At 44.2% G+C, this 26,892-nt stretch overlaps 1 protein-coding gene across 1 annotated transcript in view; it reads left to right on the forward strand.

The window, feature by feature from the left end:
• The first annotated feature begins 8,491 nt into the window (after positions 1 to 8,491).
• The window catches only part of CPQ (carboxypeptidase Q), a 1,957,200-nt gene continuing 1,938,799 nt past the window's right edge, over positions 8,492 to 26,892 (forward strand). The window contains exon 1 of the mRNA XM_069621402.1: positions 8,492 to 8,652. The gene's annotated coding sequence lies outside the window, so the exon portion shown is untranslated. The remainder of the gene's footprint in view (positions 8,653 to 26,892) is intronic.

Raw genomic sequence — 26,892 nt, forward strand, 5'->3', positions numbered from 1 at the left:
GAGAGCCCAGTATTACACTGGCAAGGATCCTGAATATGGGGTGATCTCATGAACTGGCAGAGGTGAAAGTGTCTGCTATGGATGTGTCCATGCAGAAGGTGAAGCTGGAGGAGGTCTGTGCAGTGGGGAAGGCAAAGGGAAGCAGGGCCTTCAGGAAAGATGAATGGCACAGGAAGGACAGTGACGCTGGAGGTGCCTCATCCTGCACCCAGTGTGGTTGGGATCTACCGCACGTACATGAGCGTCCGGCCAAACGACACATATGTGGAAGGTGTGGAAAGGAGGACCATTTTGCAAGGGTCTGTCGAGTCCCATCACCAGCTACTCCATCAAGGGAGCATATCAGATCAAGAGCGGTGGGGGGGACACAGCCCAGAACATCAGCAGCTCAGCTTGCGCCAACAGAAGCAAGAGGCCCCATGTGGGAAGAAGAAGAATATGAGGATGTTTTCTTCCCTTCCAGTTTAGGACCCGGGAGGATGAGCAGGAGTTTTACCATCAATCCAAGAGGAAAGCTCCAACAGGAAACTGGGGGAAGACTCTATGGCGTGAGTGGAGTGAGAAGTTTGACCCAGGGATCTAGAATCACCAGCTAATGAAAGGACTGTTGTCCTAGACATCAGAAGGGGTGCACAGACTGGAATGCACCCCCAGTTGTAATGTTACTTCACATGCTTGATGTATATGGTTTTGTTCATTATGGAAAAGGAGGAGTTTGATGGTGTCCACATTAAGCCCCCTTGTCATGAAGACGTACCCTTGATAAAGGGAGCCTCTTGCCGTCACGTGCAGTAGTATGTTGGCAGACTCAATGAGTAGCAACTCTGTGTCTGACTCACTTCACTGTGTGCAACGCGGTGTGCTCACAGCAGTGTGCGTGTCTACTCCATGTGACCCCGGAACTGAGTGTTTGTAGCAGGGTGATCCCAGCATCTGTGTGGCCACGAGAATGCAACGTGATCAGCTTGTGCTGTGTGTCCACAGCAACTGTCCGTCTGCTCCCAAGGCAAGCCACAACAGTGGTTAACACAGTTGCTTCACTGTGACAACATTTCAGTAATAATTTGTAGAGTTTTCCTCTAATCATGATTTTATGTCAAGACAGGAGGCGAGCATTATGCTTCAACTTCTTTATTACCACCCTTCATCAGTTTCAACAAATAAGAAAAAGAACCACTGAAAATGCTTTCAACTAACCCTTTTCTTTTTATTTTTATTTTCAAACTACATTTCCCTCTGTCCTTGTAGTGTAGTCCTTGACAGTGACTGCCCAGCCCATATGTCACGTCCTGTCTTCTAACTCCTCCTCTTACTTTCTTGCTCTTCAGCAAGATAAGTACACTTTTCTTTACCTCAGAACGTTTGAAGTATAGAAATATATAACTCATCGTTTTCGACACGAATGGAAACCCTCTTCAAAGAATACTAGTAGCACATATATATTCATGTATATATTGACATCCGTCTCAGAATATAAATATTTGGGCCTTACGGTGCAAAATACATTAAATGACAATCTTTACTTACCCAATTTACAGTCTAAACTAGCTAACTTGACTTCGCAAGCAAGAATCTTGAACTTTAAGTATGGCAAATTCACTTTAAAACATCTTTTGCTCTTTTACGAACAAAAAGTTATACCTATATTATTATATGCTGCAGAATCCAAGCTTTGTCTTAGTGATAGAATATGGAATAAGCTTGAAGCTGTTTTCTGGAAGAGCGTTTTACGTTTACCAAATTGTGTTCCTATGCCCATACTAAGATTCGAACTTGGCTTGAACTCAATGGCTTCTAGAGTCAAATGGCGGATGTGTGCCTTTTTCCGCAAATGTTTATTGGGCCTAAGAATGAATAATATTTTAAGCACTGTAGCTCGTTACTTGATTTCTTCTACTTACTCTTATCCACGAACTTGGCGTAATCATGTAATTGACATTTTGCTTGTAACTAACATATCAATCCCTTTTTTACTTGAAAATCCTGCTCGGGCAAAGATAAAATTTTATCAATGGTCATGGATTTTTAATCAAACCGCATGCCTGAAATATAAAGACTTTGACAGACGTATCTTTGGTCATAAACTTTTGGGCCACTCTGCGCCCTACTTGTTGAAATGTCCCTCCACTGACATAAGGAACAAATATCTACGGTTTAGGTTGAATCTGTTCCCTACTAGAGAAGTCCTTGTGAGGCGGCATATGATTCCAAATAACATGGACTATTGTCGCTATTGTGGAATAATTGATGAAAAGGAGACATTACAACATTTGATTATTTCTTGTAGTGGCTTGCATGATCAACGGTCCAAATTCTTTACAAATTTAATGAATTTTTATAGCCAAAAAAATGGCACACAAATTTGGGAAGCAGTATGTGCTGATATGAAATTTTCTACAATTAAATCATTAGTGCAATTTTTGGATGCAATTCTACCTGCCTTAACTAAGTAATGTCGAACCAAATAAGCTACGAGCCAGATTTGTTTATCAACTGCTTTGTAATTTTTATGCTGCTAAAATTGCAATTTTTAGAGAAGAATCGATGTACAATTATATGCATGTATTTTGTACTTGTTGATTTTAGTTTGTTGCTATTTACTGTTTTCATTATGCCTTTCCTTTTCTTTTCTTTTCTCTTTTTGAAAAGTTGAAATTATTCAGCTATATCAAAATAAATAAAAAAAAAATATATATATATTCATGTATAACATGAAAGTGTGAACACTCGTTCCCTTGAAATAACTCTTCGACAGTTGCTAACATAGCACGGAAGATTAGTGCACAGTTTGGGGGAGCGCACAGAGCAGCGTGCAAGATTAGCATTCAGCTTGCGAACACGAGCAAAGTACAACGAGCAACGAAGGAAGGGAGACGGGACCTGTGTCACATTACTGACACAGCCAGGGGCTCGTCTACCTTCCAGAGTAGAGCGCCCAGGCAACCTCCCTTGCAAGGGCGGGGCCGCACTGATGAAGGAAAGAGCAAGCAAGCAAGCCCCCAACTTTGTGGGGGCTGAGCTTGAGCGACATGTGTCATAGGATCAATGAAGGCTCCAAAGAAAATATGGATGCAGTGCTGAATTGATTTCAAAAGTTACACGGACCGCAGCAGTGATTGACTGAAATCCATTCACAAGCAAACACAGCAATTAGCTCGCCACGTGAAAGCAATGCTACAGGAGCGGGCAGACGAGCGCTGACAGCCCTATAGCTGCGAGCCAATTCACAACTTGCAGCAGCAAAGACAGCCTGCAGAGCAAGCCACCCTTAGGAGGACGCTTGAAACCTCCAGAAAAACAAGAAAAGAAAGGTGCCAGCCACGAAAAAAAAAGAAAAAGAGAATAAATATCATAATAAGATAATAGTAGCTTCCAACACAACCAGCAGTGGGTGTGCCACTCAACCTGCAAGTCCAGGTAACAGCACTAAGCACCCAGACAACATGTCAGAGAATGAATGGAGTGAAGAGGAGCAGACGCAAGACCTAGCTGCAAGCTTTAAAGTGGTGCTAGGGCGCTCGTTGGTGGATGCAATGGCGCAAGGGATAAACCCCTTACAAGATAGGATGGCTACACTAGAATCTATACTAAGCCAGCCCCGTAAGAGCACAGAAAAAGCAAAAAGCACGCCCACTACAACCTCGGATAGAGGCAATAAGGGGTGTACAGAGACGTTTAAGGGGAAAGGGGCAGGCAGAGAAGCCCCATAGGCTGCTGACGTCTTCAGAGAGATGAGAGATGTTTTCCTTAAGAAGCCAGCGGTGCCAAGCCTCATGACCCCTGCCAAGGGGGAAGACAATATGGGATAGAAGTGGAAGTCTCAGAAGAAGAGTTACCAGAGATCTCCCTATCCTCACAAGAGGAAGACGAGAAGCCAGAACAAGACTGGTGGAAGCCACCCGGGGGCAAGGAAGCCCAGAAAGAAAAGTACCTAGGGGGCGAAGAAGTAGAAATTGCAGACATGTTCGAACCTGAGAACATCAGGAACCCCATGTCGACAGACTGGCAACCATCACCCAGGGTATCAAAATACATGGCTCATAGGATCAGAAAGGTCCTAGACAAAGAAGTAAGGCAGTGCATGAGAGCATAGTGCCCCCACACAGTCCTACCAGGCAAGGTAGCAGAAGCACCAGAGCTAGACCCAAAGATGCTGGCCTTCGTCACCAAGACAAATAGAGACCCAAGGCATGGACAGGTCCTGGAAGAGCTGGCAAGAAAAAGTGCTAGATCTCGCAGGCCCTTTAGCGAAAATAATGGATTTAGCAGAACGAGCAAGAGACACTGGAGAAGAATTTGACCCAGATGCACTAGCAAACTGGGCCCAGAGAGCAGTGTGCCTACTAGGGAACGCGAACTGTGCAATCTCATCAGAAAGAAGAAGAGACCTCCTGCTGAAGATAGATGAAAAACTAGGAGAACTAGCCACCTACGAAGCAGGAGAGACAGTGCAAGGGCTCCTATTCGGCAAAGAAATGGGAAGGTTCGTAGGAACCTACACCTCACTAGAAAAGTCCCAAGCCTCAATAAGAAAAACCCTCCAGAGCAGAATCTTTGCCAGGACTGGCTGCTATAGAGGTCACACAGCCGGTTGATTCCAATTGTTGAGGAGACCTCAAAGAACAGAGCGCATGAATTGGGAAAGCAGGCAGCAAGACTCGTTTTTTCCCACCAGAGGAATCTTCCCAAAGGATAGACTTGAAAGATGCCTACCTCTCCATACCTGTCCAAGAGGAATTCCGACCATTCCTAGCATTCATCTGGGAGGGACGGTTCTGGCAATACAAGATAATGCCCTTCAGCCTGGCATCGGCACCATGGACATTTACCAAGCTCATGAAACCAGTAGTAGCAGCGATCAGAGAGAAGGGGATCCGTATGATCATCTACCTAGACGACATACTGCGACTAGCGGACAACAGAGAGACTCTGAGATACCAGACGACATGGGTGACAGCACTTCTCACCTCGCTGGGGTTCCTAGTGAATCAGCAGTCAGATATTATGCCTGCGAGGCGGCTAGACTACTTAGGTTTTGTGTTAGACACCAAACTAACGCCGCTAGAGATACCAGCCAGAAAGATTTGTGACAATCAAGAAGGAGATCAGGTTATGCCTATCCAAACAAGTAGTATCCCTGAGAGTGCTTGCAAGGATAGTAGGACTGCTAGCGTCATCCTTTCAAGCCATTTTCCTGGGTCCCCTACATTACTGGGCCTTACAGAGAATGAAAATAAAACAACTCTGACAAGGACTGAAATATCAACAGTACCTCTGGATCACAAATCCATCACAGAACTGGAATGGCGGTTGAAGAAAACGGGTGACTGGAATGGGTGAGCCATCTTCGGAGACCGACCAGACCTAGTTATAGAGTCAGACGCCAGCAGAATAGGATGGGGAGCATGTTGCAGTTCACTAGAAACAGGAAGAATATGGAGCGCAGAAGAACTGCAGCTTCACATAAACTGTCTGGAGCTGCTAGCGGGCTCCTTCGCGGTCAAGACATTCACGAAAGGGAAAGTGAACTTGTGCATTGTGCTGAAGATGGACAACATCTCAGCGCTGAAGTACATCAACCACCTAGGAGGAACCAGATCCAAACTCCTAGCGGAGCTAGCAAAGGACTTTTGTCATTTTTATCTCCAGTCTGGGATGTCAGTCACAGCAGAATACCTGTCAGGCACCCTAAACATAATAGCGGACTGGAACTTCCAATACTTGACGGACTCCAGCGATTGGAAGCTGGATTCAGAGATATTCCAGCGGCTGGACCAACTATGGGGGCCAATACACACAGACTTATTTGCAGCATGGCTAAACGCACAGAAAGACAGCCTACAGCTGGAGGTTAGATGCTTCGGCCTTAGGAACCAATGCTTTTCTGCAAGACTGGAGAGAGAAACTACACTACGCGTTTCCCCCATCGTGATGATGAGCAGGTTCCTAGTGAAAACGAGACGGAAGAGAGCAGAGCTGGTGCTCATAGCTCTGATGTGGAAGTCCCAAGTGTGGTTCCGCAACCTGATGGAGCTGACCGCGGACTTCCCGCAGTTGCTGCCAGATGGAGAACGACTACTCACGTACCCAGCTGGGTTGTATCATCCTCTGAGAGTGAAAGGGACTCTCCCATTAATGACGTGCAGGATATCAGGAGACGTTGGGCACTGCCAGGCATTTCGAAAGAGGCAGCAAAGTTCATCGCAGTCATGGACTCCATCCACACGGAGGAGCTACGACGCAGCTTGGAATAAATGGTCAGCCTGGTGCAGACGGAGAAATGTTCATCCCGTTTCTGCCCCTATAGTAGCCTTCTTGAATTTCCTAGCATCCCTGCTGCAAGACGGTAAGGCCTTTAGAACCATCAGAGTCTATATGTCAGCGATTTCAGCAGGCCACCTACCCATAGAAGGAATTCCGGTAGGAGAGAACCCAGCAGTAGTGCGGCTCATAAAAGGGGCCTGCTTGAAAGCCCCCCCAGAACCAAAATACTTACAGTTGTGGGACGTAACCATAGTTTTTCATCTCTTAGCAAGTTGGCCAGGAAACAAGTACCTGTCCGCAAAGCAGCTTTCAGGCAAGCTAGCCATGCTATTATGCCTAGTATCATGCAGGAAAGTAGCAGACGTCAGAGCACTAGAGGTGCACAGGAAGAGGTTCGGACCGGAAGGGGTGATGTTTACTCTGACTAGGAGAATAAAGACGAACTCCACGTTTGTTTCATTTCCCTACTTACTAGGACACCCAAAATGGTGCATAGCAACATGCATCAGAGAGTATGCGCATAGGACAGAAGAGTTTAGGCCAGCAGGCATTACTCAGCTATTAATAGCGTGTAGGAAACCTTACCATGCGGTAGCGACAGCCACCATTGCCAGATGATGAGCAGGGTCCTAGAGGCACGAGAGATCATGCATCAAGCAGGTATAGATCTGTGTAGGTTTGGAGCGCATTCTGTAAGAGGGGCAATGGCCTCAAAAGCATTTGTAGCAGGAGTCACACTGCAGGATATTATGCAAGCATCGGAGTGGGCTAACGATAGGGCATTTAAGGCTTTTTACTTTAAGAAGATCCAAGGGCTACCGATAGCAGTAATGGGAGGCTTTGAACAACCATAATGCTCGCCTCCTGTCTTGAGATAGAATGAAGGTTACCCCAGCTTACTGCACAGAGAGTCTTGATTCTATAAAAGACAAGGAGACAAGCATTAATTTACCACCCGGCGCATGTACTGTATGAATCATGAAATAAGAAGGTTGATTATATTGTGATATGCAGTACATGGACTCCACCCTAACAAGAATGATTTGTATGCCCCAGAGGAGATGACCAGAAGGCTCCACCCTAACAAGAATGATTTGTATGCCCCAGAGGAGATGACCAGAAGGCTCCACCCTAACAAGAATGATTTGCATGCCCCACATGAGATGATCAGAAGGCTAGCTGAGCGGCTAGAATGAAGAGGCGTCTCGAGACAGAATGGGTGTTAAGATGAAGCAGGTCGCAGAGGAACTAAGGCAGTTAAAGCCAGAAATTGTTGGGACTTTACATTCAGTTAAAGTCACAGTCATGGATCACTTCAAAGCATCCAAAGAAGAGGAGGAGTTAGAAGACAGGAAGTGACATATGAGCTGGGAAGGCCCTGTCAAGGACTACAAGGACAGAGGGACACGTAGTTTGAAAAGAAAAAATAAATGATTCGCTGGAAGCATTTTCAGTGTTTTTTTCTCTTATTTGTTGAAACTGCTGATGTTTGCTTCCTCGTCTTAAATAGAATCAAGACTCCCTACGCAGTAAGTAGGGGTAATCTTCATTATATATATTTATGTACAGAGTCTCGCTTCTAATACCATACTCTCAGGGGGGGCTGCTGCATCTCGCGCACAGCCTGCACTCTGAATCCCGACGTGGAACGTTGCGGGTGCAAGTTCCGCTTGGATCACGTGAAAGACGAGGGTCGTCCGAGCCTGAGAGATCTTGCTTACTATTGGTACAAATGCTAGAATGGCTGACGTGGCCTTTTGAACTTCTGCTCCGTAAATTAGTTTTGATAATAACATACCATATTGAAGCGTCAAAAGAGTCAAGTAACAATCCAAGCCGTCTATATGAATGCTTTATTATTTTTTTTACAAACATAGGGATCAGGGTGATCTGGCAAGACAGGAAGACTAAATCCATTTTGAGCAGCTTGCCTAGGTCGGAAGAGGACCTACTTTTAAAAGAGTTCACCTCCATGTTAGCTTTTTTTAAAATTAAAAACGACCACGTTCTTGCAGCGAACATCTGCAATTCACAGCCAGTGAATGAAAAGTTAAGTTGGATCACCACTTCAAAGTCTGGTGCAGCAGCAAAGAAATTCACCAGTTGCAAGTCTTTGTTTGCAGATGTCAATCTAAGTGCAGCGTACAGTGCACGGACGTGGCACCCCTTCTGCGCCGCAGGCTCTGTGATGTGTACGCAACCCAGAAAGGGGTGGATTGCGGAGACTCCTCCTACAACCCCTTGACGTTGAGCCAGCAGTCGCTGTGATCCTTCCTGGCGCTCGCCCAAGTGCAGGCGCTCACGAGTTTGTCCTCAGTGCGGCACCGTACGCAAGGCACCGACGGACCGAAGGGATAGTGTAGTCTGCCCAACTGCAGCTCCCAGCAGGTTAGTTTGCAGCCTCCTCTCTATCTATTGAGCTGTGGTCTGTGCCAACCGGCTGTCCTCGCTGCTCTGGGTCCCGATGCTGGATAGTATTCGGTGTGCAGAACTCTCGTGCTGCCCCGTGATGATAGGAGTGCATTCTGGAATTCGTATCCATGTTTTATGGAAAGCACACAAGTATAAAAACAACTCACACGGGGCACTTGAGTTCTGCGTTGTGTGTACAAGTCTGCCAGTTAACTAAACTGCTGCACTGAAGCGCACCAGTAAACGTAAGACACTTCACACAGCACAGTATCACACAGGGAGAGCCCATACTGCCTTACATCACATGATGTCTGTCACATGTATCTCATGGCAAAGCACCCAAATGAGCCTCTCGATGAATGAGAGTGCTGCTGGGCCACTGGCTAGAGCCAGTACGCTGCACAGTCTGATCGGACTAAGAAGCCATTTTACAAGAAGATGCTGTTCGGATTTCATTCTTGCATGACTACAAGCAACGGCTAGACCGAGACACGCGTTGCATAACCTGCACTGTTCTTCCGCATTACAAACATACTCAAGGAACCTCAGTTGGGGCAGCTTACCATGGGGTGTTTATGCCTTTCACAGGCTGCACGTAACTGGTTTTTATATCATCGCCCTATGATAGACTGACATATTGGGCTCATTTAAGTTCCCGTAATGGAAGATAGGGGACCCGTTAGGTTTCCACTGTGGAGTAAACAGGTCTCCACGTGTAAATATTTGCAGGTGGGAGAGGAAGGCGGAGGCAGATTCACACATTACTATCACTGCCCCAACTCTGCCATACAAATTTATGAAAATGTGGCCTGGTGTGAAATGCAGGTATACCATGTTTACACAAACATTTTGTGCTGTGCCTTGAACATGAGCCCCACCGTCAATTTCACATGATTCTAATTGCACTGTCAAGTCCAAGCAGCCAATTACGGGCAAAGCACCTGTTTTACAGTACAACGCTGGCAGGAGAGGTAGTGGGGCATATAAAGGGGCAGACGAGAGTTATAGATGGATGAAGCAAGGGCCCCCGCTTGTAATGTTGACGAATGGCTTAGAGGGGAAAGTGGAATCTAAAATGTGGTTGTCACCTCAAAACAATGTATGGCAGTGTACATTCCAGGTTAACTATTTGCACGTGGTTTCTAATCCAGCTTCTCACAGATGTGTGTGTCTGACTTACCTTCACGAAAGGTCCAGGGATGTTTTTTGATTTATCGGGTGAATTCCATTATTAAACCCATATGCCTCAACCGGATGCACTTGAAACACTTTCTTAAATGTCACTTGAAGATTTACTAGCATGAGCTATTATGGAACCACTTGCAATATTCCACCCCGAGCTTAACACGTCTCTGCTGTCTCGGGGCCATGTTTCTTACTTGAAGGAAGAAAGTGGCCTGTTGCAAATTCAACTTTACCATCTCCAAATAGGTTCTGCTGGATCCAGTTGCTGACATATATGCTTTCTTTCCTCACATCTCCTGGACTGCTTTCAGAAGCGTTTTAGTCTGGATATTCTGTGTCCATCCTAGTGTACTGTACTGCCCTTCCTCTCCCTGATCTGGAGACGGCACCATGAAAGCTCCACTGTTTCGCTTGCTTATTACTACCCCGGTTTCTCTGACTCCTCTTCAGCCTTCTTTCCCTCAACTTCACCCTCAATGCCGCATTTCTCAAAGACCTTCTTTGCATTGCCTTCGCCAGCATAATTTTATTTTTATATAGCACTAGCAAAAAGTACCCATTCTTTGAATGGGTTATGTGGACAGGCATGGCAACACTCTCATCAATTGTTGAAAATCAATGATCCTGTAGGACGCTCTTCCGATTCGCCTATCGCTTGATTTGCTTTGCACTGTGAAGTAAACTGCACTGAGAATGGGTGCGTGTGGCTGGCTGACATACCAGGCAGGGGACGTTGGGGAGAGGCAAGAGTTGGTTTGCTGCTGCATACTGGGACCTTTTGTGCTCTCTCCCCACCTGTCGCCTCACTCTGGTGTGGTGCAGTTTGTTGCAGTGCATTGTAGTGCTGATATCTCAGAAACAGTGCATCCTAGGGCCTTGAAACGTGGTTCGCCAAGCCACAAACAAATTTTGATTTTTACAAATTTACATTTCTTATGGTAGTCACTGTTTTATGCACTCCTTTTTTTTAAACATTTAAGTGGACTGAGGTGCAGAGAATAAAGGTGATTTGCCCAAGATTATAACATTTTGGTAATGTGCACAATCCAACTTCCCTGTTTCCAAATCACACACCTGCACTAAAACAGTTTGATACAAATGCCCCATCTAACAATCCAAATCCTGTACAAATATGAATAGTCATATCAAGAACACTTATCAAGCGTCCCACCCAAATACTGATTCTGCATTGGGTAAAAAGGATTTCCATAGCTTTGATTCTTTAACATGGGGACAGTATGCAACATCTTTTCAGCAATGTGTGTTGTCTTTCTGAGACCCATTACCAGGGAATCTCCTTAGCCACCAACCTTTGTAACCTATCATTTATCATTTGGTTGACTTTTCTGTGTAACAAAGTTATAGAAACATGTTGGGCAAAACGAGCATGGTTCGCTTTTAGAGACGAAATAACCACACTGCGGAATGCATGTCTTCAAAAGTTAACACAGGTAAAGAGGTGGATTAGAAATGCATCTATGTTCTTACACAAAGTGGAATGTCAAAAACAAGGAAGGGCACATGCTGTGAATTCAGATTTGAGTTGGCAAACCTAATGAAACATACATGCTTCCAGATTTCAATAGAAATGATGAACTGCTACAATATTAAAAGAAAAGTGGGACCACTCATGTAAAAGTCTGCGACAGCTGTTGACTTTAGCAACTTCACTCCATTGAATTGTGCTCAATGGAGGTAGCACAGAGAAAGTACAACGAGCTCCATGTGTGCTGTCAGATTTGGCACCTATCCATTTAAATCTGAGCTTTGCTCTACTCGGATTCAAGAAATGAAGGCAGATAGTCAGGGATGTACGTTAAAATCCCAAAAACCAAAATCGCGAACACAATAGGTTTGCATTTTGTAATAAGAGATTGTTGTTAATTTTTCTTTTGGTCCCCTGCAACACATGTTGTGGATGCGGGGGACACCCACACAGACCAAAATATCGAATTACGCGAGCGGGGCACACCCCCGCAACCCCTGCTCCCCAAATTCAGTATTTTGGAATACGAGATTTTTGTAGTCCCAAAATGCGGGACTTTGGGTGATGCAGGATTTTAAACACAGTATTTTCGTTGAATACCGACAGTCAGTTCTTCAGAATTGCCTATTATTGAGTACGGGCCACATTGGTACATGTACCAGTGACTCAGGGTTTTGATCCGGTTTCTTGGCTCATGTTTGAAGATTCTATACATGCTCCAAGTGAAGAACAGATACTCCGGATCGGGGAGGAGCTTGTGGCCTTAACCAGAGCACCTGCAGATCCCACCGCAGCAATGAGGCAGGTATCCACGGTGACTGGGCATGTGAGACCAAATCAGTGTTATCCACCGCACAAGCTGTGTTTTGGATGAGGGCAGGTAGTCCTACCTGAGCTACAGGACAGAGAAAGTCACAGCGGGGAACACTAACATTGTGGTGAGACCTTGGCAGAGTGGCTTACAGTGCAACAGATGTAGCAGACAGCCCAGCAGATTAACACCAGCTATCTGGTGGAGGACAGTGGAAGGCAATAACTGTTGTTCTTGCTGATGACTCGGTGGTGGGTGCATTTTGGGTATAACGATTTGATCTGTGGCTGTCACTTGCATGCACACATGAGCACCTCCACAATAGGATAGCTGACAGCAGTGCAAGGGCAGTAGACTATCCCTTCAGCACAGTTTTGGGTATTAACTCTGCAAAATACACCACCGCTTAACACTTTGTTTGCAGGAAGAACTGGCTGGTGGCTCAACCACAAGTTGCCATGCTCAGAGGCTATTTAATATCTATATAAATGGTGAGTGCCCATTTCATGGCTCAGTTATAATCGGGTTGTAAGGTGTGTTAAATATATAGTTGCGACAGACATGTGCTTGTGATCTGAACATATATGTACAAGCACTTGTCTAGGTGCCTCACAGAGTCGCTGTTCACTGTGCAGATTAGGAACAGAGTTGCCTTGGCTGCCTATATCTGGGGACATTGGGAGCGCAATAATCTCTATTTAAACATTTGAATAAAATGCTTACATTGGTACAGCCTGGGAACAGATAGGACTAGACAGAAATGCTTGGGACAAAAGACAAATCGATTTGCAAATATTTGCCTTTCAAAAAGGGTGAGAGACTACGACCAACATGGCAAAAACGAATTAAGCTTTGGCGGGTGAAAATCCCTCTGGTGCCTTAAAAGAAATTGTGGTGGAACTGGAAACGAGCTATTCCATGCTGTCCTTCCAGATGGAGGGTGTACCCTCCAGGGTTGACTATGTACATACTTTGGCTGTTGGAACTCACTGGTCAGTCTTGCAAAAATTAGAAGATGATTAGTGCTGTAGGAGATGACGTCACGAAGTTAAGGCACTTTAGGAAGAAGCAGAGGACTTGGAGTTTAGATTGCACCAAAGAAATGTGGGAATACTTGAACTAAGCAAGGGGGCTGAATCGCGCAAAATGGGGAAAGGTGATACCATAGCTATTGCCAGTGGCCGCCATCTTGTCACATTTTATAAAGGAGTATGCAGATAGGTCACTTGGACCTCAGCCGAACTATGGCTTGAGATGCTGCAGGATTAAACTCTGACTTGAAGTTCCTTCCAGATTTTAGCCTGGAGTCTAAGAGGTCCACAAACTATTAGAAAGATTGGAGAAAAAAAACGTTATAATAAGAGCATAACTTACTCCATGATCTACCCTGAAAAACGGAGACTCATGGTCAATGGGAAGTCGTCCTTTTTTACAGACCTGGAAGCAGTAATACAATCTATGGAAACAATACAATATAGGGAGACTCTGCCATGGACTTTTACACCACTGTTAGGATCACTGAGTGAGGGCAGTCACAACCCCACCTGGTTGACAATTTTTGCTAACGTGTGTTTGCATAGGACCTTCAGCTTTGCCAGATCCCGTTGTATTATTGCTACTATTCATAGCTTTTCTGGTATCCATGTATGGTACTTTTATATGTGTAAGATGTAAATATCTGCGGACTCTTGTTATGGTTCAACGTAACACTATTTTTGTTCGCGGTGGCGTGTGATGAGGTTATGGCATATGAGACAAGCTTACCTACACCACAAGCAACCACTGAAAGTTTCATGTTCATGCATTCTGGTTCCTAGTGGGGTGGAGTTCTCACTGACAGTTTGGGTTGGTCAATGTGGGTGGGAATTGGAGGTAATGAATATAATATTGGAATGTGAATGTCAATTTAGTACTTGTAGCATTAACCTAGTGGTGCAGTGCTGTGGGAGATTACATACTTTGTAAAGTAAAACAAGAACTAACACTATGCTCCTTAATCTACGGGATATGCTACTTGATGTCAGGTTATAAGATTAATGTGATGACAGAATTGACAAAGGGACTCAATAACTATGAAAGTGCGACAGGTTCTTGCCTCGGTTAATTTGCATGGGAGTATGATCTTGCTTGCCGGAAAGTCATGCAACACCTTTCACAAAGGGTAACATAGCCACAAGCGTGGGGTAGAAAGAGGCTCAACTGCTCATACTTAGGATGTTATGTAGGTGTAGCCATTGTGGTACCTGATACATGGTCTTCCCTGATAGAGGTGCTAATGGACCCCGAGGTGTGTTTTGTCTGCGTATTGGTGATCTTGCCAACAAAACAATTAAGAAACTCAATATGTATAGTCCTAACACTGTTTCTCCTACCTTTTCTGAGGGAATCAGCCAGATCCTGGAAAAAAAGTTGCACGTGTTTACAGTGTAGGTGGGAGATTTCTGTTATATGGGATGCGAGCAGGAAGGCTATCACTGAACCAATATTGAAATCTGCTCTTCCAGCAGTGACCTTGTAGGATTCCTTGAGTTCACAGATTTGTGGAGATTCAGAAGGTATACACATTACCCAAGGCTTCACAGCCCCTCCACACTGATAGATTAGTACTCTGCTCTGATCAGCTTCTCGTGGAATGTACCATGCTCGCTTGCACATTCATGCGTCCTAGTCCTGTCACTCTTTTCCTAATAGTCCCAACTGAGAGTATTGCCAAGGGGCAGTGACGTTTTAAATGTTTAGCCTTATCCATTGCTGTGTTTAAAGTTGCTGTGCAGGGAGCAATTCTGGAATATTTTAAGTTTAAGGAAGGGACGATCTCTACTGTGCCATACTGGAAGAGGCCTTTACAATATGTATACAAGAGATACTCTTGTCCAAAGAAACATGAATACTCAAGGACATATACAACAGACTAGCTCTGTTAAAATCCAATAAAAGTATTTTACAGTGAAAATCAAATACAGCTAAAGATCAGGATGTGGCGGAAAATTAGATCCGTTTAATAAAATGGCAGGAAAATACCTGAAAAGACTGATGGTAGCATGGAAGTATGTTGAAAGAGAGAAGCCAAGACGAATGCTTGCATGGCTTTTTTAACAGAGAAAGGAGTGACACTAGTATCCACAGCACATTAAATGACATAGCTAATAGACTCATAGCTGCCATTTGGATCAATGAGCTAGTTGTGCAGTTTTATAGGTAACTCTAGAATTCTGAACTCCCCTGTGATAATGGAGAATTATCCTTGTATATTGAAAGAGCTACAAATCCGCATCCAAGCAGTGAAGCCTCCTCTAGACTGTATAGGCTATTTACTCGACCTAAGATCAGGAAGGTTATTTGGCATTTTAAGAGGCGGATCTAGTCATTACAGACCAATAGTTAAATACTATCAAGGATACGTTGCCATATTAGGACCACCGATCTCTAAATCCTATAATAAGGCGTATGCTACACCTACATTGCCCCCCAAGCTGAATGATGCGAATACCATGTCGTACAAAAAACAAATAAAATACCTAATTCCTTTGGATCAAATCATCCACTGTCCATGTTAAACATGAAAAATAAAATATCGGCCAATATGCTTGACAGTCGTATTCATCTGTGTGTACCTCCCTGGTTCACTGGGATCAATATCATTTTGTTCTAGGTAGGCCCACAGAAATGAATCTTAGGAGGAGGATGTTTGCATAATTTCCTTTCGTCAACCAGATCAGAACATAGCCACCGCCTTCTTGGATGCTGAGAAGGCTTTTAATGTAGTAGAGTGGAGGCATGCTTTCTTACAGCATTTTAGTTTAGGTCCTAATATTATATGTTGGATTAAAATATTATACTCCACACCAAGGGCTAGAGTTCATACCAGTGCAGGTGTTGTCCATGAGTCCCATCAGCTTGGAAAGGGGAACATGAAAAGGTTGTCCCCTTTTCCCAATTTTTGCACTTGACATAGAGCCCCTGGTAATAATGCAGGGTTCGAAATTGAGGGGAGCTGGGAGCTAATTAGCTTCTGCTTGTAACCTAGAAGAGCCTGGTTAGCTTGACACTCAAAGCTACCAGGGGCCAGTATTGGCTCCCCTTGCCAATTGATGACCAACAAACGCACTTATGTGACATTAACTCTATGCGTTTGGGACCAGCCCTACAGATAAGGGGTCTATCAACCACTTTTACTCCCTAACAATTGTCAAGTACTTCCAAAAAAATAAAAATAAAAATAGGGAGTACACATACTGCCATCAAAAAATAGGAAACTGGCACACAGAGGTTTGTCCTTCTGCTTTCACACACATAGCTCAACGAGTCTGTTTGGACCAGTAATGCCACAGGAAGAAACTACTATTGTTACTGCCTGACCCGAAGAGTTAACCATTTATCATTTAATGTGTATACATAGTTAGGTGCAAAGAAATATTCTTTTATTTTTTTATTAGTATTTATAATATTTTTAGTTGTCATACAACTTTTTCAATCAAATTAGATGTTTACAAATATTTTCCATCTCACTACATAGTCATCAACAAGTGATAAAAGAAGTTTATGATATAAACAAACTTTCAGAGATGCAGTAAAATCCATGGCTGTTAATTAGAGTAAGCAAACATAAAATCAATAGATGGATATTAAAACAATTCCTGATAATAAATACAGAATTAAATATTAAAAGAAAATCACGTGCTAAATTATAAAATAACTTGGAATACAATCAATGTATAGGTGTTAAAACAATTTTGCCAGAGTAAGTGCAACCAAAGTCAGGGAAAAAGTATTCAAACAATTTGTTTCATGCTAAAACCAGTACTCTCTATTAAAACAGTGCCCTATGTTAAGTGATTAAAAACGACTTGAAATAGAATCAATGAATAAGAGTTAGCAGCTTCGCATGTAAAAACACAACTACACATTAAAATGATCTGTCATGTTAATTGGACTCATAAAAAGGAGCAACATCCTATGTATAGGTATTTTTTTAGGTTCAAGAATATATGTGTGTTTGAATTTAAACAATTCAGTTCGGACAACATTTAAGTTAAGAGTTAATAAAAAGACAATCAATGCAATATTCAATGATACTTTCGTGGAATTAAAAATATATGACCACATAGCTTCTTTTGTCATCAATCTAAAATCTTTCAGGTGTTTATGAAAGAATTGTAATCTTAATTCTGCAAGTGCTATGCATTCAGTCAATAGATGTTCAAGGGTCTCATTATGTGGGCTTTTAGTACAATACCTACAAGCAGAGTTCAAGTTTGGTGTTTTGCCCCGGGCAATGCCAGTGGTTAAGATTCAGTCTAAACCTTCCAGCCATCACCTCTTTGTTTTTGCTTTGTCACCCCGAGTGGGACGGGTATGCCCAGACATGGGTCCCGTGCCTGCTGGGCCTAGAGACCCAAGCTACTCCTCACTGATGAGCCCCAACAAGGGTGAAACATGTTTGGGGATGCTTGTGGTCTCGTGCAGAAGGGATGTGACCTAGCAGTTCGGGCTGGACTTCCCCTTTTGGGGTGGGGCCAAGCCTGATTTGCATATGGTCTTTCCCCTTCTGTAATGGCTTGGCAGGCGAAGAACGATGGTCTGGAGGGTTGCCCCCAGCAATGCCAGTGGTTAAGATTCAGTCTAAACCTTCCAGCCATCACCTCTTTGTTTTTGCTTTGTTATATCGAACGGCTTGCATTTTTGTGGGCCAAAGAGTGGAACTTCATTTAATGGTTTTAACACAAAGGCTCCTGCTTTGAATGATGAGTATAATTTACAGGTCTTCCATGTAATTCCTCAGTCCCAGCGCCAGAGCATTAGTTTTAGCTTTATCCGGAAAATTGATTAATAGGTCAATTGAAATGTCGGCTTCTTTTAGTGTAGATATACATTGAGCTTGCCAGTTTTGAAGAGGGGATTTTTCACCAGTGGCTAAACTGGCTTTCACGGTTGCAAAGAAATATTTATTACAAAAACATTTCTGTTTTATAGTTAAAACATATGTTTACTGACCAACATCAAAAAATAGGGAGCACAATACTCGACTTCAAAATCTTATCTGGAGGACTGTTTGAGACAATCTGTAAGTAAACATTAGAACACATCTAAACATCATTTAAAGCATAAGGAGTCATAAATAATGGACAGAATGATAAGTGTGCATCTTTAGTGGAAGTTAGGTTTGTGGAATGCTATGTACTCCTCGTACCCAGTGGTAGCTCTTGGTCTCTGTTTAATGCTTGATACCCAGTAGCTGTTCCTGCATATTCAATCTTACTGTAGATGAATGCTAATGCTCAGTACATATCATGCTCATTTTGTGGTTGCAATGCATTCTGTATATCCCTTGTGTCCCTGTATGCTCGTGCCATGGTCCTATAAATTACCACATAACTGATCCACATGTCCATCTAGACTCACTAATGTTCGAGTTTACACACTTGGGATTATTTTCGGGACTGTTCGTAAACTGCAATAGGTCCAACATTTTTAAGTGTAGAGCATTGAACAATTCAGGTACCAATAACTTTCAGTGGTGTCTGATATTTGTGCACAGATGCCTAAATGTTATTTGGCCTGATTGATACCCCCATTTTCAACCATTTGAAAACTGTGTACAAAAAGGAGTTGTGATACCGCAGACAATGGCTGCCCAAGAGCAAGAGTGAGAATTATAGTTTTACCTAAACCATTATTCCAGGTTCTGCCCACATCAGCCTTTCTCCCATTTAGGTTTTTCACAACCCGAAAGCTTCCGTTTTGAAGCTGGTTGGAATATCTGAGGCTTCGCACTGGGAAGTATTTAGTAGCCTATATAAAGTGGATTGGCTCTGGCATTCTTGTGGGATGCTATTTGGTGTCACAGGCCCACTTTGCAATGTATTGGTTCAGGAGTGGCAGCAGTTTGCATCTTAAGAAGTTTCCCTCTTAAGACAGTCACATGGGCGGACCATTTTTCCCTAATAACATTGATTGCTGTGAGGTAGGACTGCATGGTGTTAATACTGTCTGGAGTACACACTGGGTTTGTCAAACTGTGGGCACAATACTGCGGGATGACCACCCTTTTGCACCACAATTACATTACTGGAGACCACATGCCTTTGTTTATGTTAGATCCTGATAAGTGGAAATGGAATCGCATGGGTGCCACATATGTATGCATATATTCTTAGAAGGTATATTCCCTGCATTGGATCTTTTTCCCTCCCAGGTGTCCATGTCTCCGCAGATAGCTATACGATACTATCAAATGTGGGCCTCGAGGCACATCACCTTCTCACTTCCTTGATTACTTCAGGAATCATCTTGGGATTAGAAAGCAAGTGATTATAAAATCTTTGCTGATGAAATTGTCCTTTAGATCTGTTCAGCTAGGCAATTTTAGACCTTTGTCAGAGCTACCATATCTAGCTAAACAGACCGAGCGCACTGTAGTCCAATAAATACAATCCTCTGTGGAGGGAAACAGTGTCCTGGAGCAGGCCCAGTTCATCTTTAGACCATAAAGAAGCACGAAACGGATCACCCCTTAATGTTGGATCAATTATGTAGTTAAGTGACAATGGTAGTGCAGGTGCTCTGATTCCGCTGGACTTAACAGCAAGTAAACCATTGAATGCTGATGACCAGATTGAAGGCTGTGGGCTCTCAGGGTACTGTCCTCGGGCATATTTTCTTTTACGTAACAGGCATTAGACCGTTCTACTTAGAGCATGTCATTGTCCTCCAGGGATCGGAGTTGTCTCCTCTTGTGTTTAACCTGTATGTTCGACCACTCATGGATTCGACCACTCATGCACCTAATCGGTCAAAGTGGTCTGTTCTTTGCTAATTAAGTCAATGAAACCAAGCTATTTGTAAAACTCAACAGTAATGGAGATACAAGCTTGGCTTCTGTTAGGAATTGCTTGGCAGCCATTAGGTGCTCATTGATCAAAATGCTTTAAAAATTAAACCAACCAAAGCAGAGATCCTTATGGTGAATACTGCAATAAACCCTTGGAATACATTCATCTGGCCATTTTGCTATGGACGCTGTCCTCGCCCAGTTAAGTCGATACCAAATCTGGGTGTTAGACTGGACTCAGAACTCTACTTGGAGCCACAGGTATCTTCTGTATTAAAAATGCTTCTTCCACTTGAGAAGGCAGAAAAATCTCCCTTTTCTAGCATCCCCACCTTGTGTGATGGTGATAAATGTAGGTATCTTCTCTAGGCTACATTCTGGCAACAACCTATGTCTGTGCAAGCCTGCTAAACCCCTTGTATGCATTCAAAGAAAAAACACAGACGCACACAGACGCACACAGACGCACACAGACGCACACAGACGCACACACACCTTGAATATAGAAATCAACTCTATATCTTAGCACCATAAATTCTGCTCCTAGGGCAATGGTCTTCAAACTGTGGGGGTGGGGGTGCTCACTTTCCCCCCTGCACAAGGGTGGCCGAAAGATGTCCAGGGGAGTTGGGCGTTACAGGTATATTTCACCCCAACTAGGCTACAGTCTGTGGAGCTGCCCAGACCAAATGTGTGACTTAGATGCAATACAAGTTCTGCAGATGTCTTACACTTCCATGGCCTGGTAGGCAAATATTGGGAGTATGTAACCCATAGACGAGGGTAGGTAATTAACTGGAAGGTTCCCCTTTCAGCCATAGCCTGTTTCTTGCAACTCTGGAGATCGCTGAGTGGTTAGTATTAGATTGGTGAGTCAGGCGCTATCTGTTGCAAGTCAGACAATGTCTATGCATTGGATGTAAAAACAGTCACCCAAACAGGAAGTTTGCTTTAGGGATGTGTGACGAATTGATGCCTGCTCTGCAGGAATACAAGGATGATTAGTTGCTACATCGCCTACTCAGCCCCAACAAACCAACACCATTCCCAATCATAAGCTAAGAGAGATACTTTTTTCACCTTTTTTAGTAACGTGGGTCAAGAGAAGGCTATACTCTCAGAAAGGCTGTGAATGTGAGCTGGTAGCAACCCAAACAGTAATAGCAAAACAGTTCAGAAATAAAAAATGTCCAACCAAGGATCTACACAAATAAATACTTTAATTACACAAACCAAGTGCACACTTAGCTATCAAAAACACTATCAAAACTCCACTGCTGTAAAGAAAGACAGAGAAATGCACAGTGATGATGCAGTGCTGGGTACTTAGCAGGGAAGAAACACAGTCAAGAAATACAACAAGGAGTTCAAACTGGATATCTGTTGTAGGAAAAAGGTGTAGAATGGGCTTAATCAGTCTCTAGGGTCCCAACAAGTGGACCAAGGGGGCTGCAGCCTTCCAACAGTAATTTAATCAGTTCCTGGCAGTTTGACAGTGTTGATTCAGGCTTATTTTTATTGTGCGAGCAGGTTGAACCAGGTTTGGATGTGGCCATGTAGCTTCATGCCTTGGAACACCCCATTCTCAACCTACTGGTGGAGGGCTCTCCCAAATTAGTTCCAAATGAATTCTTCTTTAAGGACCATAATGAATCAAAGAAGGGGTAGGAGATACCCTCTTTTACAGGCAAAAGGTCCCAAAGGATTGTAGGAAAGCAGGTCTGCTATAAGGGGGTGTAACAAATCACTAGGTGTTGTCACTTCTCCCAAGTGGGGAGCTCATTCTCATGAGGCTATGGAGGTGATACCGCTACCCATTAGTCCCCCTAGGGGTAGTGTACTGCGTGAGGACCTCATGGGGAGGAACTCCCCTCTTGGGGATCAGGACAACCACTTAGGGTACAGGCCCTATAGTCACAACCCAGTGTCCAATCGCACAGTTACCACACTGCTCACACCACCCGACAATCTCCAATTGAGCATACTACTATATGCTGTAGTAATACCTCCAAGATAGATCTTTTTGAAAGTACTGGGAAGAAGAAGATAATAAACAACATGAAGAACACCTTTTTCTCAAGTACTGACATGAGGAGGATGCACAGAGGCGTGAAGATGGATCCTTAGAACTGTGAACAGCTTTGTAGCCTTCCAGGAGGGAATGGACATTGGCAGAGTTTAAAAACCAAAGAAGGACTCAGCACGTCGTTGAGCTAGCTCCGGAGTAAGAGCAGCGAAGGATGATGTCAGGCGTGGCAGCGGAGAGGCAGCAAAGACCCGAGACCAGAAACCACTGTCGGGAAACTGAAGGCCGGCTCTCCAGGACCTGACGTTGGCCGGTTCTACAAACCCGAGGCGCGGCAGTGGTGCAACCTCCAAAGGGAAGTGGACCGCGTGATCCCTGGATCGTACCGATACTGCAAGAAGCCAAACCAGAAACTAGCAAACGCTGGAAGCAGATGACCGCATGGAGTGCAACAATGGCCGACTCCAGTTTGTAAGGAAGGCATGGGATCAACAGTAAGACAAACACAAGTGACCACAGTTCAAGGACGTTTATTGAACTTGCACAAGGGTGTGATAAACGGGCCATCTAAACCTAAATCTACAGATGGGAGCAAGGTACGGCCATAACATAATAATAATGCAGTCCTAGTGGAGTCTTGTCAAAATAAAAGGGCCTATACTAAGAAACCTGTTGCCAATCCTTGCCACTAATTTACAAATAATGTGGGGTAATATTCATGAAAAAAAAGAAGTGTTCACAAAATAATATGTCCGGATGCTTGGCCTGTTGACCTCCCTTTCCCACGTTTTCAGCACGGGACAAGGCGTGTCACTTGAGCTAAGCACACACTCTGGCTTCTGCGGCACAAGGATATAGTTCAATTTTCCCAGTTCAGGGCCATTTGTGTCTAAATTCTTTACTTCTTGCAAGTCTCTTGACACAGAGGGCCTGCTGTACCAAAAACAATACCCAAACGTTCTTTTCCTTTCACCAGTAATCAACTTGGGTATTCACCCTGGAACCCCCTCCACGGGGGTCTGATCAATTTCAAAACAAGGTTCAATTAATTATTTTTCGGTGGACTCGTGGTTCACCCTGGATCCCCCCCTGCCGGGCTCAGATCCCTTTCTTTCGTTCAATTAGTCTCTCTCAGCCAGGTTCGGACCAATTGTGATGTATTTTAAACTATCAAAGACTTTCGAATGTGCACTGGGTTTAGCTTGGCCCGTTGCATGAACACTTCGATCTCAATATATTTTTCTCTCACACTCAGCATCAGTTGGATACCTAACAAAGACTTTCAAATTATCACCCATGTGGCGCTGGACCACTCTGCGTATGGTATCTTTTCTTGGCCTCCCAAAGTTCAATTATAAAGTTCAATTATTTCCTTTGGCTTCCAATTGTATTTGCATCACTCATCACAAACACTTCACACACTGTTCTCTTGATACAATATTGCTGCTTGTAACCTTGGTTCAAAACACAAGCTGGTTTGGTATCAGTCCCTCAGACTCACCGGCTGTGCTGTCTTTTCTGATGCTGCTTTGTTGTAGGACAGGACAGTACCACAGAGGCAATCGCTCCTCCCCACCTTGTTTATCGACGCAGGAAAGCCCTGGGTACCTCCGACACACTGTGCAGATTTGATCAGCCTTAGTTCCTGGTCTTCGGTTTCTTACTTTCCAAGTTTCACCAAAGTAACAATCTTTACAGGTGAAGGGTACAGGTCAAGGGTACTTCCCTCGTTGTAACCCACTCTGGTCTAGCCGTCTTTCTCCTTTTATTAAACTGCCATCTTGCAACTATAGTTTCCTTGTGTTTTTTGCCTCGCTCAGAGTGTGCTTTCGTGCTCTGCCTTTTATCAGTGTGGGGAAGTGTGTTGGAATTCAGGTGTGTGTAATGATCCGTAATGCCTGAACTTGCTGAACACAGTGGTGGGACATGTCGGGTATACGGCTCTGGGGTTAGTCCCTTGTCGTTTCCGTGAACTGGCCGTGAGAAAGTGTTTGTGTTGGGGGTTGGGGGAAAGGTGGCAGGGGTTGAGATCCTAGGTATCCTACCTGGTAGGATGGGGAAAAGGCATTACAAGAAAGGGGATACTGCATCTCACTCTCCAGTGTCCCACTACCACTCCCAGAAGACCCCTCATCCAGGTAATCCTCCTGCACTGGTTCACCCCCAGGAACTGGATCCAAAAGTTATGGCTGTGTCCTGGCCACCTGGATGACAGATCCCTGGGGACTAGCGGGTGAAACACCTTCAGGTTGCTCACAAGTCCCAGGAAGAACACTGCCATATGCAAGAGTCCCAGAAGGTAATGGAACTACGAGCGGGCCATCAGGAACAAGGGGAATCAAGTAGGGTCACCAAAGCACACTGTGAGTGTCACAAGGCCTAGAGAGGGGCCAAGGAGGATCCAGGACCCTGTAAGAATTTCAGAGAACTCTGAGCACAGGGCCAGAGAGGGGCTAAGGAGGGTCTGGGACCCCATCCAACTACAACTGCATCCGAGGTGGACATCCTCGGCACAGTGAACCTGTTACAAAGCATATAAGGGTCTGGGACCCTGCGAGGTTCGGCAATGCAAACTTAACAGGAAACACTCACCCCAGTGGGGAGACCACTGACCACTAGAGAAGGGTCTGAGACCCTGACGAAAGTTAAGAGGGCATTCAAGGAATTCCTCCTCGTCTCAGTGGGGAGACAAGGGTCTCAGACCCTAAAGAGAAGCCAGGGTATGGGAGTCATTCCCCCCTGGTCCTATTAGAAACTACAGAAGTACAACCCAGGAGAAGGGAGTCATTATCCTGGACATTTGATAAAACACTGGGTAAAACCATTGATCCAATGGAAGGGAGTCATTCCGCCTGGTATTTTCTATTGAGAAAGAACAATTGTTGGACACTGTTGAAGAATCAGGAGAAGAGAATCGTTCTCCTGACGGAAGAACTTTTTGTTAGTTTATTCTTTAGTTATAGTGTGAGGGTTAGAATAGGGTTTGACACAGGACATTGGACATCTGATTTTACAGACATTCTGACAGTTATAGTTGGAGGCAGGGGAACCCCTTGTAGAAATAGCAACAGCGAGGTTTTCTACCTAATAAATAAATGTCTATAACCAAAACCATGCCACCTTTGTGTCAGTCTCCTCCTCCTACACCCTTGCAGGGGGCAGTCCCTGTCCTTGTGACAAGCAGTGTTTGTCTGGTTACATTAGACCAAAAGTGCTTTGTTCTAAAAGATAGTGTAGGAGACAGGAAGGAATGAGTTGCACAGATAAAAGGAAGGTTGGGTAATCCTTTGCCAAATGTGCAGTGTTCCCTCTGACTACAGCAATTCTGCCCTCTTCTCAGATCCATACCACCAAGTACCCTTTGTTATGCAACATCCTGGTGCAAGACTAGTCCGTTTGTTTAGGGTGTGCCCTTTGATTCCTGTTTCCCAGGACAACTCCTTCTAAGGGATGTCCTGCTGGATAGAGGTGTTATCAGACATCACAAATGGTCAAAAGAGAGGCATCCCCCAATGGCTATTGTCTTGCTGGTTGCAGAAGCGACAGCCAGTCTAAGGGGAATACACACAGCCTGTCCGTGGCTGACCTAGGTTCAGTGTTCACATATGCATTATACAGATGAGATGTGGCTTTTATAATTATGTGAGAATTACCAGCCACCATACCCCAACTCGGGTATGGGTTATGTTTAAAGATTAAATTGCCACCAGGGTGGAGGTTAATTATGTGGTTTTTGGAACACGAGTACAGATTCTAAATGAAGCCTTTGTGCTGAAGTGACTTTGCTGTCACCACAGCTGTCAGACGGTGCCTGTGACCTTGAAACCTGCTCTGTGACACTGGAGCACAAGCGCTGCAGATCAGGATACAGCAGGGCACCGGTTTGCACTATGCTTTTGGCATGAAAGGGTGGTCTGGTTAGCTGACCACTGTTTCTGAGATGGAATTACCTGCGTCGTTTTATTATTAATAGCAATCAGAAGAGCTAGGGGTTTTACACCCTTGCCAGATTGTAATGCTTCACAGGATTTGGTTTGCATGAATGAATTTGAAACTGATAGTTGCAGTATCTGTATTCCGCAGACCTGCCTGAAGGATATTTGGGCAGACTCTTGCAAATACATGGGCCCCTTGCAAGGAACCGTTACATCTGATGAGGAGGATGGGATCTAGGGACACTGCATATGAAGGTTTATTCCTGACTGTTATGTCAGTACATGGTGTGGGGTTATTCCTTGTTGCCGTGCTGCTGAGACGCGTCTGCTTTATAATGCTCCTATCCTATTGATAGCATGGGGGAGGGGCCTCCTATCCTATTGATAGCCTGGGGGAGGGGCCTCCTATCCTATTGATAGCATGGGGGAGGGGCCTCCTATCCTATTGATAGCCTGGGGGAGGGGCCTCCTATCCTATTGATAGCCTGGGGGAGGGGTAATCTTGCTTGTTTAAGGAGTTCATCAATGCTTGTTCATGTCCGCATTTACGACACGTATTAAAACGGGGAATGATTCTATACTGATATGTGACATTTAAAAACTTGATAAAAAATAATTTACAATTAAAGAAGCTTGTTGGAAGCGTGGGTTAAAAAGGAATGTGTGATTAAAAGGGTACTGGAGGTGCGGTTAATGAGAGTGATAAGAAGGCCTTTGGTATTCATTTTCAGGATGTTTATAGGAATTGGGCCAAATTCAGTTTATTATTCCGATGTGTTCTTCCAGAAATTGTTTTTTTGAACATTTTTTACTGTTAAACTTTCGTTTTTCTTATATACTTTACATGTGCATTGACATTGCTTCGACGCAACGGTGAGTAAAATGCCACTGCTTTTTATGCGTTGCATGTTTCGCCCATTGAGTGATAGTCGGGGATCGTGA

The sequence above is a fragment of the Ambystoma mexicanum genome, chromosome 5q (genome assembly GCF_040938575.1).
Source record: "Ambystoma mexicanum isolate Mex_15411 chromosome 5q, UKY_AmexF1_1, whole genome shotgun sequence".
Classification (NCBI taxonomy): domain Eukaryota; kingdom Metazoa; phylum Chordata; class Amphibia; order Caudata; family Ambystomatidae; genus Ambystoma; species Ambystoma mexicanum.